The sequence below is a fragment of the Cupressus sempervirens genome, chromosome 3, assembly GCF_028749045.1.
Source record: "Cupressus sempervirens isolate cs-2001-9-10 chromosome 3, ASM2874904v1, whole genome shotgun sequence".
Lineage (NCBI taxonomy): Eukaryota > Viridiplantae > Streptophyta > Pinopsida > Cupressales > Cupressaceae > Cupressus > Cupressus sempervirens.
This window is the reverse complement of record NC_143120.1, coordinates 243,547,525-243,553,677: the sequence shown is the minus strand read 5'-3', so window position 1 is coordinate 243,553,677 and position 6,153 is coordinate 243,547,525. Positions and strand designations below refer to the sequence as shown.

The 6,153-nt window shown below is 33.7% G+C and overlaps 1 pseudogene; it reads right to left on the bottom strand.

Moving 5' to 3' along the window:
* Positions 1 to 965: 965 nt before the first annotated feature.
* On the bottom strand, positions 966 to 1,528 carry LOC149565766 (kiwellin-1-like; annotated as a pseudogene).
* Positions 1,529 to 6,153: the final 4,625 nt, after the last annotated feature.

Sequence of the window (6,153 nt, the reverse complement as noted above, 5' to 3'; positions counted from 1 at the left end):
AGATGCCAAGTCTAATGCTATTATCACTTAATAAACTATTGCTTATGTACTAATGTTGGTCTTTCTACAAGTAATGCTAGAACAAAAGAATCACTTGCTTAGTAAATTATTGAAACTCCAACATAATAAACATACATTCATGCATAGTTCCATGCTCTATGACTCACAAACCCCCATTTATCATTATGCATTCATGCATAGCTCCATTTGTAGATGGTACACCTTGCTACACTCTATTGGTAGAGAATGAATTTGCTCACAATTTTGTGTGAAGAAAAAAACAAAGACTACCCACAAAATGGCAAGGAGCCAATGAGTATGATACAAAATTGTTCAAATGTATCCCAAAAAAGCAGCATGAAAATAAATATAGCATGTTTGCAAAGTGTAGGTAGGAAAATAGGCCACCGAAATTACTTCCAAATAGGCATATGCAAGATGTAAAAGATTAATGTAACATGTGGAAGGATGGTAAAGACACCTAGACTGTGCAATACTTATAATTATATGTAGTAGAATGTTTATAAAATGTCAATTGTCATATTTTTTTAGCAATCATGAGTTTTCTCTAATTTTTTCATCTAAAAAGAAAAGGATCACTAAGACAAAACCCTATTGTAAATGAAAAAAAAAAAACAAAAAATAAGTTTAATAGAAAAAATAGCCTAAACCATAGGATAAATAGTTGGTGTTGTAATTCCAAAGAACTGAATTAATATGAAGAAACATGTGAAAACTTTAGCCTCCTGCCAGTCATATATTTATTTTGAAATAAATATCAGATACAAGTAGAAACAATCCAGCTAGCATAACCAAAAGTTGGAATTGAGAAGCAAAATCTAGTAAAACCAACTTTGAAATGCAATTCCAATGAAGTATTCGATCAATATGGACAGTGTATATGGACCGAGGAGTAAAGGTTTCATCAATAACAGACGAGAGTGTGCATCAAGTCAAGCTTGGGACTAGGTGATGTTTATCTGGCCAACGTCGTCGGGGTTGTGGACTCCGAGGGCCTTCCAGACGCCAGGGGAGGCATCGACGATGTTGTTGTTGCAAGGGAGTTGGAAGTCGTGATCCTCGTCACACCCAGACATGGAGTCGCACTCGTCCATCACCATGGCCCTCGAAGTTCGTCCATTGTCTGGATTGGTGATAACTATGAAGTCGTGGCGCCGGCTACTACCGGCGTACCATCCAGTAGAGAGAGCGACGACAAGAGAGTTGTCATTGTGGTAGTCCCCATCGCACTCAGAAGGCCCTCCTCCGTCTTCTCCCTTGGCGAAACCATTCAGTGTCAGCTTGGCGGGAGTGCTGTCCGTCACCGGGTGCGAGCACTTCTATTGCGGGTATCTCCTCCCTGACTTGCAGCAATCAAAACTGTGCTCTCGATTGCACTCGTGGGAGTTGCCAGATTACACGATGTCAGGATTCCCACAACATCCCCGAGCCTCGTACATTCCGCTATGGATATGGCCGTGCAGCTCAACAGAAGCATTAATCCAAGCGCTATCATCGTCCTCGTCATCATTTCCCCAGCATAACCAAAGACAAGAAAATGTATATAATCAGCTCAGATTTCTCTTTGAATTCCCTGTCACCATCTATTTATTTCTTTAACTCAACTTACTTCTGAGTTCTCTGCCAATTGCCCTAATTCTCTTCTATTCTCTCGGATATCTTCAGCTGTGCGCTGCTATTGCTGTTGCTGTTGGAATCACATATGGCTTCCCTCTATTTATCGCCGCCACCACCACTAGCGATTTTTGCATTGGTGACATCCCTTTCCTGGCCGTGATTATCAGGGTTGCAACGTACACGCAAGACCCTCTACTCCTACTGTCCAATTGAGATGGCTACGTTTCTAATTTAATATAGTCTTTCCAGATTTGAGAATCCACTTCTTGGCATTGATACGACCTAAATTATCTACTCTCATACGCTACAACCCGCCAACTAATACTCAAGTTTAACCGGACATGCTTGCATATATCTTTCCTATTCCTTTCATTTCCAAATCTGAATTCTGTATTCTCTTTTAACTATTCCCCCTAGGATATCTACAATGCAGCTTTCATGCATCTCGCATACAGTATAGGCAGGCTGTCATGCTTTCTACTTTCCGTCTCTCAATGTAATTACAATCTACTAATTTATAAGTTTAACAATGTCTGATTAAATTATTATCATATTTAGAGTTCTTTTTGTTATTAATTTTTAAAGCCTGTTTTAATGTAGTTTTTCCTTATATAAACGTAAGTTTTTAAATGGCACATTCATACACTTAGTTCTGTTGGCAATCTTATTTTAGAGTTTCTTTTCTCACGGCTAACTTCTAAGAATTTTTTCTAATTTCTACATTCTTAACTTGTCAATTCTATCTAGAATAGTGCGCAGTAAGGATCTTGCAAAAACAAAGCTAGTATGTTTGAAACTGAAGAAAGAGATGACATTCATAGTAAAAATACATAGTACTGTCTTTAGGCTAAAACACATAAAATGAACATCCTAATTGATGTGTATGATTGAAATCATAGAACCTACTATATGTCAACATAGCACCAATCATAGAGACTAAAATTTAAAAGAATAATATTGAAGTTCCCATAGAAAGAACTTGCCATAATACTAGGGAAACACAACCATAAACATCAAGACCAACCTTGAATTATTTAATGAACAACTATGTACCATAGATAAGTAGAGAATACAATCAGACAATGAGGAATGAAATATAAAGAGAATATGTGATATATAGAGTGATATAGTGAGATATTGTAATAAATACATGTAAAATACATTGAGATCATTATATGAAATAAATAAATGAATAGATAAACTAAATGCTTCATATCACTCAATATTATAATTTTAAAAACAAATTCAATACATGGGATATACATATTACTTGTGTAAGGGTGTTTTCATTACTCAACCTTTATATTAATTTTATTACATTTCTCCAAAGCTTATCGTAGATGTTGTACTCCTAATCTATATAGATGGCATTTATATTAATTTTATTAGATTTCTCTAAAGCTTATCATAGATGTTGTACTCCTAATCTATATAGATGGCATGAGTTTCTAACTATTAGGTATAGATGTATGTGCACCCACTCTCTCTCTGTGTATGAATAAAATCAAGCATACTTTTAACTTACCCTTGGCCTTCAATTTTTTTGCTCTCTCCCTTCAATAATTCTGACTAGGATAGCAAATTTTTCATTTTAATATAGTCTTTACAAATTTGAAAATCCTCTTCCTTGCTTTCATATGCTACTTACTATCGATGGATACTTTTGCTCACAGTTATCTTTCCCACTCCTCACAATGCCCAAGTGAGAAAGATGTCGCGTATTTTTGTCTAACAATTCACTCAAGGATAACTACAATGTGGCTTTCATGAATCTTGCAGGCAGTATAGGCTATTGTACTTTTTGGCTACATATGTCATACACTTATGCACTAATCATTTATTCTTCTTCTCTCGATTTTATACATGAGTATTGAATGAAATATAAAAATTATTAATGAATATAGAGATAGAGGCACTAACCAAGAGAGATATGGTCATCGTAAGAAAAAGATTCAATATATAATTGCTTGTCAGTTCTAGAATCAGTGAGATATAGAATCATTGGTCTCCACGATTCTATATCTCACTGATTCTAGAACTGACAAGCAATTAACTTAACCCAAGTATCATATCTTTGTGCCATAATGTTCTCATCAACATTCTAAGTGCTAGAGTATAATTTCTCAATATATTGCTTTGTTTGTGTTACTTCTCAATTTTTTTAATATTGTAACTTCATAGTCTCAAGTTCATATGTCACTTTGGAAAGTTTGGATTTCATAGCTGCATTCTTAAATATCAACCCAAGTATCATATCTTTGTGCCATAATGTTCTCATCAACATTCTAAGTGCTAGAGTATAATTTCTCAATATATTGCTTTGTTTGCGTTTCTTCTCAAATTTTTTAATATTGTAACTTCATAGTCTCAAGTTCATATGTCACTTTGGAAAGTTTGGATTTCATAGCTGCATTCTTAAATATCAAATTTGGCTAGCTTGTCTTCTCATCTTGAACCATCATGCTAATCTTTGAATTTGTAATTTCAAGTTCATGTTACCAATTTTATTCTTCTTCTTTAGGCTTGAAACTACTTTACTATCCTTGATCTGAGCACATTACTCTTTATTTTTTCATCTAGATGATTAAATTTTCACTTTCAAATTTTGAATGAAATCTTGTGCACCTTTAAGTTTGACAATTAGGTTGTTTTTTCCTCTGAAACACTATCAAGTTCCTCGAGATATCCCTGAAAATTCTTTCGCAATTCAACCATATCCATAGAGATTTAGAATATGATACTTAATGATATATGGTTTATCAATATCAATTCATCCATTTTTCCCATTTCTTGATTGTAGGCTCAATTTTTTCTTGTGATGTTTTGATTTACTAAAGTAGGAATATGTCAGTAATCACAGTATCAGTATAGCACTTAATCTAAGTGAGTTTGTGAGGGGAATCCATTCACGTAATATTGTATAAAATCAACCTCATTGTAGTGAAGTAGACAAGCACAATCTCACCATTTCTTATGTCTGTAAATTTATTCAACAGAGCTTGAATATCTTATGTTCACACTTAAACTAGTTTTCTAGATCCTCTATAGAATCCATGACCTCTATTCAATGAACAAGTATACTCCTTCTTGTATTATTTTTTCCTCCCAAGACCTTTATTTCTCTAATTAAGGGTTCTTTTTGTAATACATGATCTATTTCAAGAACTTCATCCTCCATTGTAATCTCTTTTTCCTTGTTTTTATCTCTTTCAAAATGACCTTTAGTGTTACTCTTTCTATCTTATTTTCAACCTCACCAAACTTCATTTTTAACTCATAAAGATTTTCTTTCAGGAGTCTATTATCTTCCTCTTGATCATATACCATCTTTTCCAGTTCAATATTGGTCTCCATGATTCTATATCTCACTAATTCTAGAGCTGACAAGCAATTAACTTAACCCAAATCTTTTAGGCTCTAATAGAAATTTGATAGGGAGGCTATATCACTAAGATTTCTAATATTTCTCTTCATCACTTCTAGGACACTCTAGGGATTGTATCCAAGTACCAAACCCTATTATATTAGGATATTTGAGCAAATTTATATATCCTCTCTCAGAGCTTCTCTATAAGCTCAAGCATAATTCCTTGTTGTTTAAGCTCACTAGGATAAGCTTATGCTTCAACTTACTAGATTCCTACAAAATTTACGTTGTAGGAGGCTAGGGATTCTAAATCAAAAAATTCAAATGTAGAACATTACATTTAGCTTCATTTCATAATATTTTTCTTACAAATTGCTTGATCTTTCTATTAAGGTCAGCAAGAACTTTTAGGTCAGGAATTAGGCCTTTGTTTGAGGTTTCTAGACTCTAGTTTAAAAGAAAGAAAAATAACCCCATGAAAAAAATCCTAACCACATACCCTTTTGGATGTTCAATAATATTTTTGAGGTCTTAGGTATGTGTCTAACTACATGGTATGCAAACTCTAATATGGGTGATATATAAAGAAAATGTGGTCAAGGCCAATCTTTCAGTTCAAAACTTCATCAAATGACATCAACAAGACTTCCTCTCCTTCTTAGGGATTCATTTGGTTCATGACCATGAATACAAATATGGTCCTTTCTTTATACTATTGTCATTATCTCGAGGCCAACTCCAATACTAATCTTTTCTCGTATTTTTAAATTGTAGTTGTAGTCTATATAAACCTAAATTTTGTAACAATTTCCTCATTGGAAATCGTAGAAACTCTAGCTCGATGTAGCTCTTAATTTAGAATGGTTTTAAATGGCACTTAGTATGGAAATCACTTTTAAAAGTTTGGTTGATTGAATAAGTTTGGAAAAAATAAAAAGAAGGGTTAAATCCCATCTCTATGTTAATTGAAAGATGTTGAATTTTTAGTTATTCAAAGAAAGTAAAAACTTAAGTCACTTGAATTTTGAGTTATCCCAAGTGTTGTAATCATCATCATCATCATCTCCCCTACAAAGAGAATACAAGAAAATGTATATAATCAGCTCACATTTTCTTTTGAATTCCCTATCTTTATCTATTTTATTTTT